The sequence below is a fragment of the Stenella coeruleoalba genome, assembly GCF_951394435.1.
Source record: "Stenella coeruleoalba genome assembly, chromosome: 17".
NCBI classification, from domain to species: domain Eukaryota; kingdom Metazoa; phylum Chordata; class Mammalia; order Artiodactyla; family Delphinidae; genus Stenella; species Stenella coeruleoalba.
In genome coordinates, this window is record NC_137163.1 from 29,854,190 (window position 1) to 29,866,282 (window position 12,093).

At 43.2% G+C, this 12,093-nt stretch overlaps 1 long non-coding RNA gene across 4 annotated transcripts in view; it reads right to left on the reverse strand.

Annotated features, from left to right (window-relative positions):
- LOC307176419 overlaps positions 1 to 12,093 on the reverse strand; it is a 224,556-nt gene that overhangs the window by 188,716 nt on the left and 23,747 nt on the right. For 3 of the 4 annotated variants that reach the window (XR_013824747.1, XR_013824748.1, XR_013824749.1), the window contains exon 3: positions 7,502 to 7,582. This is a non-coding gene — a long non-coding RNA (uncharacterized lncRNA). Of the gene's footprint in view, positions 1 to 7,501; positions 7,583 to 8,287; positions 8,900 to 12,093 lie in introns of those variants that run through there. The other variant, XR_013824750.1, reaches the window with a different exon arrangement.

Consider the following 12,093-nt stretch of genomic DNA (forward strand, 5'->3'; position numbering starts at 1 on the left):
TTGAGGGATATTTTTGTTGTTTCCAGGTTTACAAATAAAGCTGCTATTAGTAATCACCTACAGGTTTTTGTGCTGACATAAGTTTTCATTACGAGCATAATTGCTGAATTGTATGATGAGTTCATGTTTAGTTTTTTAAGAAACTGACAACCTATCTTCTAGAGTAATTGTACCATCTTACTTTCTCAACTAGTAATATATGAGAGATTCAGTTTCTCCACACCCCCTGCAGCATTTGGTACTGTCGCTATTTTTTTTTGCATAAACCCATTTATTTAATTTTTTTAACATCTTTACTTGAGTGTAATTGCTTTACAATGGCGTGTTAGTTTCTGCTTTATAACAAAGTGAATCAGCTATACATATATATATATCCCCATACTCCTTCCCTCTTGCGTCTCCCTCCCACCCTCCCTATCCCACCCCTCTCGGTGGTCACAGAGCACCGAGCTGGTCTCCCTGTGCTATGCGAATGCTTCCCACTAGCTATCTATTTTACATTTGGTAGTGTATATGTGTCCATGCCACTCTCTCACTTCGTCCCAGCTTACCCTTCCCCCTCCCCGTGTCCTCAAGTCCATTCTCTACATCTGCGTCTTTATTCCTAGGTTCTTTGTGACTTTTTTTTCAGACCATCAATAAGGTCAGCTGGGTCTTTTTTGTGGGATAGAGACTTTTTAAATTGGGATTTTCTTTAAAGCACATTTATGATGTCCAGTTGCCAGATGTGGTGATAGTCTATGGAAACAGTATTTGGGAATGGAAAAGTAAGTTAAAAGTGATAGATAAATGGGTTCTTTTTAGCAGGGTTCTACTTTAGATGATTTTTTATAAATATACTCCCATAATAAACACTACACAATTAGGAAAAAAAAAATCCCCATTTCTCCTTCAAAATAATTAATTCCTATTTTCCTCTTAGATTCAAGGTGATGTCTCAATTACATTACAGATAAAGGCATTATGGTCACAACTTATAGCTCTCTTTAAATATTTCAAGGTCTGTTACCTTAGGGGGGATTAAGTCCCTATGTGTTTCTCCAGAACGAGGGCCCATGGACAGACGCTTTAGGAAATCAGGTTTCAGAACAAAATACAGAAAGAAACCTCTTGCTGTTGCTGTTTAAGGAGAATGGCTTAGCCACAGACTGAGCTCTACTGTACATCAGCTCTTCCAGCAGGGGCTGCCTCATCACTGATTTAAAATGATTTAAAGGAGAGGCTAGCCTAGCAGCCCTTAGAACAGCCTCTTCACACTGCCAGGGTCTACACTCCAGGATCTGGAGGTGGCCGTCATGTAAGGCTCCCAGGTGGTGGGTTCTAAGATGTCAGATGACTCTTCCAGCCCCATAGGGACCTAGCACAGCACCCCCCCCCCCGCCACCCCGGAGCATCAGTGACAGGAGGCTTGGCCTATTTTCTGTGTTGGAGCCACTGTTCATGACGGAGCATGAGCTCTGTCAATAGTGCAGGTTACCAGAGAACGCAAATGGCCCACCTCTACTCTTCTCTGCCCTTACTCCTCTCGCCATCAGCAAAATGGTTTGCAATCCAGTGAAGATCCCATCCCTAATTAGTCAGGTCCCCTTTTGATGTTTTCAAGCCTGCTCAAAATGTTGGCTCAAACCTGTCCCTTGAGTATATTTATAAACCGAAAGCATGCATTCAATAAATTTGTATCAAGGACCTACGTGTAGCAGGCACCGGGATTAAAGGGGTGAGCAAGATAGGGGTGGGTCCTGCCTTTCAAGGTGTTAACAAATACAGAAAATATGCAAATAAACAAGCACTAGCATAAATGAAGTATAATTTGGGAAACTGTAGGGCAGTAAAGGAGCATGTGGCGGCAGCCTCTCACCTGTCGGGGTGACAAGGGGCCTGCCAGAGCCAGAGGCCTTCAAGCTGAGACCTGAGGAAGGAGAGGGAATTGGACCTGGAAAAGAATGAATGTTCCAAACAGAGAACAAAGCACGAAGGCCGGAAGTCAGGGTAGCTATACACTTCTGAGGAAGCGGTAGAAGCTGCCCGTGGCTGGGTTATAGACGATCCTGAGCAATGAGTCTGGAGAGGAGGGCCAAGGTCCGTCGCTCCTTGGTGACTGTGTGGTGTAGCCACATCAACTCAGTTATACTGGGACTAGGGAAAGCCCCACCCCCAAGCACAATGAAACAACGCACCCAATACCAACGCGCGTCTCTTCCTGGGGCAAAGCTCTCTCCCTGCCCAGACATCCCCAGGTGCTGACCTGCTCTGAACACTTCCTGCACACAGTCTAGAGGTGACACTGTGGTAGAGTCAGTGACTGTCCCTCTGCCCTGTTTCTGTGCAGTTCCCACCAAAGGTTGCTAGGAAGCTGCCACCCTCTCCCAGAAGGCAACTGTCAACAAGAGAAACATTAGACACCATAGGCTCCAGGTCTACCGCCAGCCCCCTGATTCTGGTACTGCCCTCCTGGATCATTCCCAATAGACAGACGTGAGCAGGGACCTCAGTGGGATACACCTATCTGTCAGCATTGTTCTCAGGGCACAGCCTCATCTGGAGAGGGATGGAGAGCAGGTACTCGTGAGAGAATATGTGCCTTCCATACTGGAAGGGTTTTATCCTTGCTTTTCCCCCTGGGGTTGACTGGAAAGGCCATTCTGGAATGACAGATACAGATTCCAGCCTTTCTGCGCCACATCCCACCCCTAGGTTGCATGATATGGTGGGGGGCTGGGGGGAGATTATGTGGAGGCAACTGTAAGCTGTGCAGTCTCTCCATCTGCAAGGAGGGTCCCTGCCCACATCTCTGCATCACCCAGCTCACTAATGGGCAAAGAGAAAGCTTTCTGTGATTCCCACGCTTAACCACTACCACTGGTTCCGTGTCTCATGAATGTATGTGGATCTTCAGGGCCCACCCCTCCCCTGCTCCTCAGAGCAGGCAGCTCTCCTGGGCCTCGGCATACAAAGCCCCCAGGGAATGCCCCGAGTTCTGAGTAAAAGTGGATCAACTTGGTTGCCAAAAGTTCTTGGTAGGCACATAGTGGCCATCCAGTGTTGGCCACAGATCCTGATGATTTGCTCTGCAGACCAACCTAGGAAAAGAGGCTGCAGTTTTATGCAGTTAAAAGTATGATGAGTTTCGCAGAATCTGAACACTAACGGATTGATCATGATACTAAGGAAAAATTGTTTATTTTTTAGGTGTGATCATGGTATTATGGATATATTAAAAATAAGAGAGAGATCTTTTAGGAAGAGAGGCCCAGGTGCAACATTTATTAGTAAAATTGTGTGTTGTCTAGGGTTTATTTCAACATAATCTGACAATGGAAGGAGAGTGGGTACATAGATGAGACAAGCTTGGCCATTAACTTATGATGGTTGAACCTCTGATGGAGACTCAGTGTACAAAGAAGTGATTACACTATATTTTCTACTTTTGTCTGTGTTTGAAATTTTCCCTACTGTGGAGTTTTAAAGCGTACCCTTAGTAAATATGCAAACTACTAGAAAGGTTTAAGATAACCGAAATCCTTTAAAAAGGCTTTAATAAATGGCATTGCACTAGATGAATAAAGGCAGAGCAAGGTCTCCACAGTCCATGTAGAAGTCAGCAAAGCTAAGACTGCTTTTGAAAGACCTTCTGCTGTGGATTATACGTAAGTGAAAACTTAGGCTCAGAAAATTAAAATTAGATCACATACAAAGAAGGGAAAATCAGTACAGAGATCTTAAGTAGTATATAGTCTCTCTTGGCGATAATACTATTAGATTTACCAGGTAATCAAGACTGAACAACAAAAAAACCACATTTATTAATTTTCTGAAAAGTTTTGGATCCAGTTCTGCCAGAGGGGAGAGGTCCAGTTCCAGGGAACCTCCAGGCCTCCCAATTTGGTTTCTGAGTAAATGAGTGAGAACATGAAACCTCTCAGAGTCATTCTTTCTATTCCACTGATGGCAGGTCTGGTCCCCTAAATGGACACAAGTTTTATTATCAAAGGGGTTGGAAATACCCAGGTGTAAGTCTATGGTGTAGAGATACGGCAAGATTCAGGAAGTGAATCCAAGCCCTCAGGTTGGGCTCACTCTCAAAATGTAAGAGAAGCGAGGAGAATACAGTGAACGGGCCATTTCATCCTAAGTTAGAATTCAGATGTCTGTCACAATCCAAATTCCTAGTTCTGAGTTCAATAAAAACTGTACCAAGGGCTTCCCTGGTGGTGCAGTGGTTGGGAGTCCGCCTGCCGATGCAGGGGACGCAGGTTCGTGCCCCGGTCCGGGAGGATCCCGCATGCCGCGGAGCGGCTGGGCCCGTGAGCCATGGCCGCTGGGCCTGCGCGACCAGAGCCTGTGCTCCGCGGCGGGAGAGGCTACAGTAGTGGGAGGTCCGCGTACCGCAAAAAAAAAAAAACTGTGCCAAGGTTTTCATGTCACACTTCAACTACCACTGAGGAGCTGAATTAACAGACAGACAGATAGTGACCACTTGAGCAAGTGGTCACTTGCCCCGCTACTTTCGAGTAAGATTAGAGTCTAACAGTGAACTATTGAGTGTCCCCTGGGGCACTAAGCACTTCACCAACATCATCGAATATAAACCTCTCAGCTATTACCTCCCCATTTTACAGATAAGGAAACCAAGGCTCAGAAAGTTACCTGAGGTCCTACCACTAGTAAGTTGCTAAGCTTGGGTTTAAATCCAGATCTCTCTGACTACAGAACCCAATGTCCTTCACCACAATGCAAGCCCATTTTATTAAATACCACAGAGACTAATAAAATATATCAGAGAGTATTTTCTCTCTGGCCTTGACCAAGTAAACACATACTCTTTTGCTGATTCATTGGGCAAGTTGTCTAGCTATATCCTTTATCCTTCACTGCAGTTAACCTCTAGTGTTGTGAAATCCCTTTCCTTCCAGAAGCTCATCAGGGCTCCAGTCTGGGATATGACAGCGTCACTTGTACATTTAAAAGTAGCCACTTGCTTTTCACACACACAGGCACACTCAAACACACATTGATTTTGGTGGATTTGAAAGTTAGAAACTAAGGAAAAAACCCCTGAGAAGGATGCCTGTGATCATCAAAAATAACTTCTGATTAGAACTCAGAAGAGCCCCATCTAAGGCAAAGTTGACTTGTTAACTTGCCAGAGAAACTGTGTATTTCCTGCCCAAGGAGGAATTTACTCTAGACCAGCAGGTATGTGGGCAAGATGGCTGCACACGACTTGAGAAGGAGGTAGAAAAGGAGGAATTCCTTTCAAATAGGGTCTTTCTATATTTCTGTAAGAGGGAAGGCGAATCTTTCCCCTACAAGTTCAAGCTTATTAACTCTGTGCCACCAACCTCATACGTGACCACCAAAATTTATTGTATAAGTTTTAAGCGAATGCAGTTACAATGTCCTTCTTAGCCCTGAAGGACAAGTTCTTTGGCAGGAAAACTGAATATAATCCTTCCTTTTGAGGGGTATAAATATTCATCGCCCTAACACTACTAGTACAACAAACCTGCGGCTAATATACTCTCAATGCAAAGATTTACCACAGCACCTGGCCCATTACAGTCATTATTTCAACAGCATCTTCTCCATGACATAACTTTTGGGCTAGCTGACCAAAAGTATTTGAAGGTAAAATAAGGCATCTTGTTTCCTTGTTTGCAACACTCACATGGGTAGGCTACCTTAAATCCAATTCAAGTACTCCTTGCTTGAGTTTCATATTATATATTTCAAGAAGCTGCCACCTGTTAGGTTTAGTGTTTTGTAGTACTTTGTGCTGGGATTTCTCATGAGTGGTAGTGAAGTGGCTTGTCTATGATGCTAGGCCATAAGACATTCTTAGGTGTAGTAAAGGCCTTCATTTAATTAAATATGTGCAAAGGACAAATAATGGCTCTTCCTCACAGACATCTCACAGTGCTCTGAAGTCAGTGGCACAAATGGTCAATAATTTATCTAATTCATTAAAGTAACTGCAATTTAAGGGGTCAAAATTTATGCTTTTCTTAAATTAAAACAGTCACAGTTTTTCCTATAATGTCACTCTCGCTGGTTTATATTTTGTTTAATTGTGGATTTTGATTGATTTTAAATGAGAAAATTCCAGTCCAGTGTAGCTTAATAAAAAAGGGAATTTATTAGTTAACATAACTGAAGAGTCTTAGGGGAGTAACATCTACAGGTATGGCTTGACCAAGGTGCTAAAACAGTGTTATCTGGACTCTAACTCTCTCCATCTTCTGATTTGCTTTCCATTATGTTGATGGCATTTTCATGTAGGCTCTCCCTATGTAGCAAAACAGCTTACCTTATAACTTAGCAACACCAATAGAAAGAAAACCTTTCCTTCCCAATAATTCCAGAAAAACTCTGGGATTGAGTCTCACTATAGTAATAAGGTTACTTGTCCATTCCTACCTCCAGTGGGGATAAAACACACTGGTTTGTTAGATCAGTCACTCACCAGGACGGGAGGTACAGGACAGGTGGTGGGTTTTTAGTCTCACTCAACTACATAGGCAAAGAATAAGATGCTTTCTCAAAGAAAAATTGGGATGCTGTTTCCAGAAAAAAGAAAAATGAGAGCCAAGCAGACAAAACCAAAAGCAGTCAACTCCATAGAGCAAGGTGGAGCTTTAGCAAAAGCACTTGTCAAACATACCTAACAGATGATCCTGTCTTACCCTTTACTCTCTTGAATGACAACAGTGACGACTTTGTGGTGGTATTTGTGGATTATAATTTCATAAATTCTAACGATTTGCTTTCTCATTTTCTCGATAGATACATTTTGAATACGAAAGAGACCAAGGGAAAATGCAAAAAGAGTAAGTAATATCTGCATATCCATACTGACTCTGACACCATTATGGTAAACTTTGCTTAAATTTACATCCAGATTTTTTTAAGTGCCATCTCTCACGTGTGTGAAAGCAGATAAAAGTTTGAGAGCTGCTCCGAGACCTCTGAAGAATGAGCCCTCAGGTATAACCCAACTCTGCAGAAGGAGAGCCTCTAGCTCCTTAAAGATTTTTCTAGCTGCTTAGTTTATGTTATTTGGGTTTACTTTGGAATTTGTCCTTAGATTTTCAACCTATACCAGTATATTATGCAGGAATTGCCAAGGATGTTATTGATATCCACAATATAATTTGCAGAACAATCCATGCCTTAAAATGAAGGTAGCAATGAGTGACTTTCATGGCTTTATACATTTAGTTTTAGTGTCCTAACATGATACTATCTTGTTTAACATTGTCATAGAACAAGGTATTCTATATAAGAAGATTTCCTAGATAATTGTTTTAATTATGTGTTACTTTGGTATATTTTTCTAAAGTGCATTATTTTATGTAGTAGCTTAGTTAGCATACATATCTGGGTCATAGATAAAAACATCAACTAAGTTAATATGTCAAAAATCAGTGACAGTCTCAAGGCTTATAACTTACTGGGGTTTGTATGGGTGTTTAGCCAATATGTTAGATGACTTCAAACTCACATGCGGTTGGAGTTGTGTCTGCTGTGTCCTCCTGTGGCTTCATAGTGCTGTAAGTATATCTTCCTGGTTGCCATTTCCAACCTGTGGCAGAAGAGAAAATGGTAAGTGAGCTTGTTAGAATTCTTCTAAAATAAGACTACATAGATCATTTGAGGAGCTCTGCAATGAATAAGGTACAACAGTGGCAGTGCATAAACTATTTTATATTCATCGACCACTACACTCAGAAGTCTAAGACAGCAGGGCCACATCTGCATTCTTAGAACCTACCAGAGTAGATGATATATAATTGGTACTCAATAAATAAATGCTGAATGGCTAAATGAATTGACAGTTTGGCACTTATTTAACTGCTCTGAAACTTTTAAATTTCTTGGCGCTTTCCAGGGACTTCCGGGAAGATGGCGGAAGAGTAAGACACAGAGATCACCTTCCTCCCCACAGATACACCAGAAATACATCTACGCGTGGAACAACTCCTACGGAGCACCTACTAAACGCTGGCAGAAGACCTCAGACCTCCCAAAAGGCAAGGAACCCCCCACGTACCTGCTTAGGGCAAAAGAAAAAAGAATAAACAGAGACAAAAAGATAGGGACGGGTCCTGCACCAGCGGGAGAGAGCTGTGAAGGAGGAAAAGTGTCCACACACTAGGAAGCCCCTTCGCGGGCGGAGACTTCGGGTGGCGGAGTGGGGGAGTTTGGGAGCCGCGGAGGAGAGCAACAGGGGTGCGGAGGCCAAAGCGGAGAGATTCCAGTGCAGAGGATCGGGCCGACCGGCACTCACCAGCCGAGAGGCTTCTCTGCTCGCCTGCCGGGGCGGGCGGGGCTGCGAGCTTAGGCTCCAGCTTCTGTCGGAGCGCCGGGAGTGGACTGGGGTTGGCGGCGTGAACACAGCCTGCAGGGCGTTAGTGCGCCGCGGCTGGCCGGGAGGGAGTCCCGGGAGAGGTCTGGACCTGCCGAGGAGGCAAGAGACTTTTTCTTCTCTCTTTGTTTCCTGGTGCGCGAGGAGAGGGGATTAACAGCGCTGCTTAAAGCAGCTCCAGACACGGGCGCAAGTCGCGGCTAAAAGCACGGACCCCAGAGACAGACATGAGACGCTAAGGCCGCTGCTGCCGCCACCAAGAGGCCTGTGTGCGAACACGGGTCACTGTCCACGCCCCCTTCCGGGGAGCCAGTGCAGCCCACCACTGCCAGGGTCCCGGGATCCAGGGACAACGTCCCCCGGAAGAACGCACGGTGCGCCTCACGCTGGTGCAACGTCACGCCGGCCTCTGCCGCCACAGGCCCGCCCCACACTCCGTGACCCTCCCTCCCCCCCGGCCTAAGTGAGCCAGAGCCTCCGAATCAGCGGCTCCTTTAACCCCGTCCTGTCTGAGCAAAGAACAGACGCCCTCCGGCGACCTACACGCACAGGCAGGGCCAAATCCAAAGCTGAGCCCCTGGGAACTGTGAGAACAAAGAAGAGAAAGGGAAATCTCTCCCAGCAGCCTCAGAAGCAGCGGATTAAAGCTCCACAATCAACTTGATGTACCCTGCATCTGTGGAATAACTCAATAGACAACGAATCATCCCAAATTAAGGAGCCCTGTGGATGAAAGGCTCTTGGTGCTACAGCCAGGAGTCAGTGCTGTGCCTCTGAGGTGGGAGAGCCAACTTCAGGACACTGGTCCAACTGTGTCCACTGTGTCCAACTTCAGGACACAGGACAGAGGCCTCCCAGCTGCACATAATATCAAACGGCAAAAATCTCCCAGAGATCTCCATCTCAACGCCAGCACCCAGCTTCACTCAACGACCAGCAAGCTACAGTGCTGAACATCCTATGCCAAACAACTAGCAAGACAGGAACACAACCCCACCCATTAGCAGAGAGGCTGCCCAAAATCATAATAAGTCTACAGACACCCCAAAACACACCACCAGACGTGGACCTGCCCACCAGAAAGACAAGATCCAGCCTCATCCACCAGAACACAGGCACTAGTACCCTCCACCAGGAAGCTTACACAACCCACTGAACCAACCTTAGCCACTGGGGACAGACACAAAAAACAACAGGAACTACGAACCTTCAGCCTGTAAAGAGGAGACCCCAAACACAGTAAGATAAGCAAAATGAAAAGACAGAAAAACACACAGCAGATGAAGGAGCAAGATAAAAACCCACCAGACCTAACAAATGAAGAGGAAATAGGCAGTCTACCTGAAAAAGAATTCAGAATAATGATAGTAAAGATGATCCAAAATCTCAGAAATAGAATAGACAAAATGCAAGAATCAGTTAACAAGGACCTAGAAGAACTAAAGATGAAACAAGCAATGATGAACAACACAATAAATGAAATGAAAAATACTCTAGATGGGATCAATAGCAGAATAACTGAGGCAGAAGAACGGATAAGTGACCTGGAAGATAAAATAGTGGAAATAACTACAGCAGAGCAGAATAAAGAAAAAAGAATGAAAAGAACTGAGGACAGTCTCAGAGACCCTGGGACGACATTAAACACACCAACATTCGAATTATAGGGGTTCCAGAAGAAGAAGAGAAAAAGAAAGGGACTGAGAAAATATTTGAAGAGATTATAGTTGAAAACTTCCCTAATATGGGAAAGGAAATAGTTAATCAAGTCCAGGAAGCACAGAGAGTCCCATACAGGATAAATCCAAGGAGAAATACGCCAAGACACATATTAATCAAACTGTCAAAAATTAAATACAAAGAAAACATATTAAAATCAGCAAGGGAAAAACAACAAATAACACACAAGGGAATCCCCATAAGGTTAACAGCTGATCTTTCAGCAGAAACTCTGCAAGCCAGAAGGGAGTGGCAGGACATATTGAAAGTGTTGAAGGAGAAAAACCTGCAACCAAGATTACTCTACCCAGCAAGTTTCTCATTCAGATTTGATGGAGAAATTAAAAGCTTTACAGACAAGCAAAAGCTGAGAGAGTTCAGCACCACCACACCAGCTCTACAACAACTGCTAAAGGAACTTCTCTAGGCAAGAAACACAAAAGAAGGAAAAAACCTACAATAACGAACCCAAAACAATTAAGAAAATGGGAATGGGAACACACATATCGATAATTACCTTAAATGTAAATGGACTAAATGCTCCCACCAAAAGACACAGATTGGCTGAATGGATACAAAAACAAGACGCATATATTTGCTGTCTACAAGAGACCCACTTCAGACCTAGAGACACATACAGACTGAAAGTAAGGGGATGGAAAAAGGTGTTTCATGCAAATGGAAACCAAAAGAAAGCTGGAGTAGCAATTCTCATATCAGACAAAATAGACTTTAAAACAAAGACTATTAGAAGAGACAAAGAAGGACACTACATAATGATCAAGGGATCGATCCAAGAAGAAGATATAACAATTGTAAATATTTATGCACCCAACATAGGAGCACCTCAATACATAAGGCAAATACTGACAGCCATAAAAGGGGAAATCGACAGTAACACATTCATAGTAGGGGACTTTAACACCCCACTTTCACCAATGGACAGATCATCCAAAATGAAAATAAGGAAACACAAGCTTTAAATGATACATTAAACGAGATGGACTTAATTGATATTTATAGGACATTCCATCCAAAAACAATAGAATACACATTTTTCTCAAGTGCTCATGGAACATTCTCCAGGATAGATCGTATCTTGGGTCACAAATCAAGCCTTGGTAAATTTAAGAAAATTGAAATTGTATCAAGTATCTTCTCTGACCACAACGCTATGAGACTCGATATCAATTACAGGAAAAGATCTGTAAAAAATACCAACACATGGAGGCTAAACAATACACTACTTAATAACGAAGTGATCACTGAAGAAATCAAAGAGGAAATCAAAAAATACCTAGAAACAAATGACAATGGAGACACGATGACTCAAAATCTATGGGATGTAGCAAAAGCAGTTCTAAGAGGGAAGTTTATAGCAATACAATCCTACCTTAAGAAACAGGAAACATCTCGAATAAACAACCTAACCTTGCACCTAAAGCAATTGGAGAAAGAAGAACCAAAAAAACCCAAGTTAGCAGAAGGAAAGAAATCATAAAAATCAGATCAGAAATAAATGAAAAAGAAATGAAGGAAACGATAGCAAAGATCAATAAAACTAAAAGCTGGTTCTTTGAAAGGCTAAACAAAATTGATAAACCATTAGCCAGACTCATCAAGAAAAAAAGGGAGAAGACTCAAATCAATAGAATTAGAAATGAAAAAGGAGAAGTAACAACTGACACTGCAGAAATACAAAAGATCATGAGAGATTACTATAAGCAACTCTATGCCAATAAAATGGACAACCTGGAAGAAATGAACAAATTCTTAGAAAGGCACAACCTGCCAAGACTGAATCAGGAAGAAATAGAAAATATGAACAGACCAATCACAAGCACTGAAATTGAAACTGTGATTAAAAATCTTCCAACAAGCAAAAGCCCAGGACCAGATGGCTTCACATGCGAATTCTATCAAACATTTAGAGAAGAGCTATCACCTATTCTTCTCAGACTCTTCCAAAATATAGCAGAGGGAGGAACACTCCCCAACTCATTCTACGA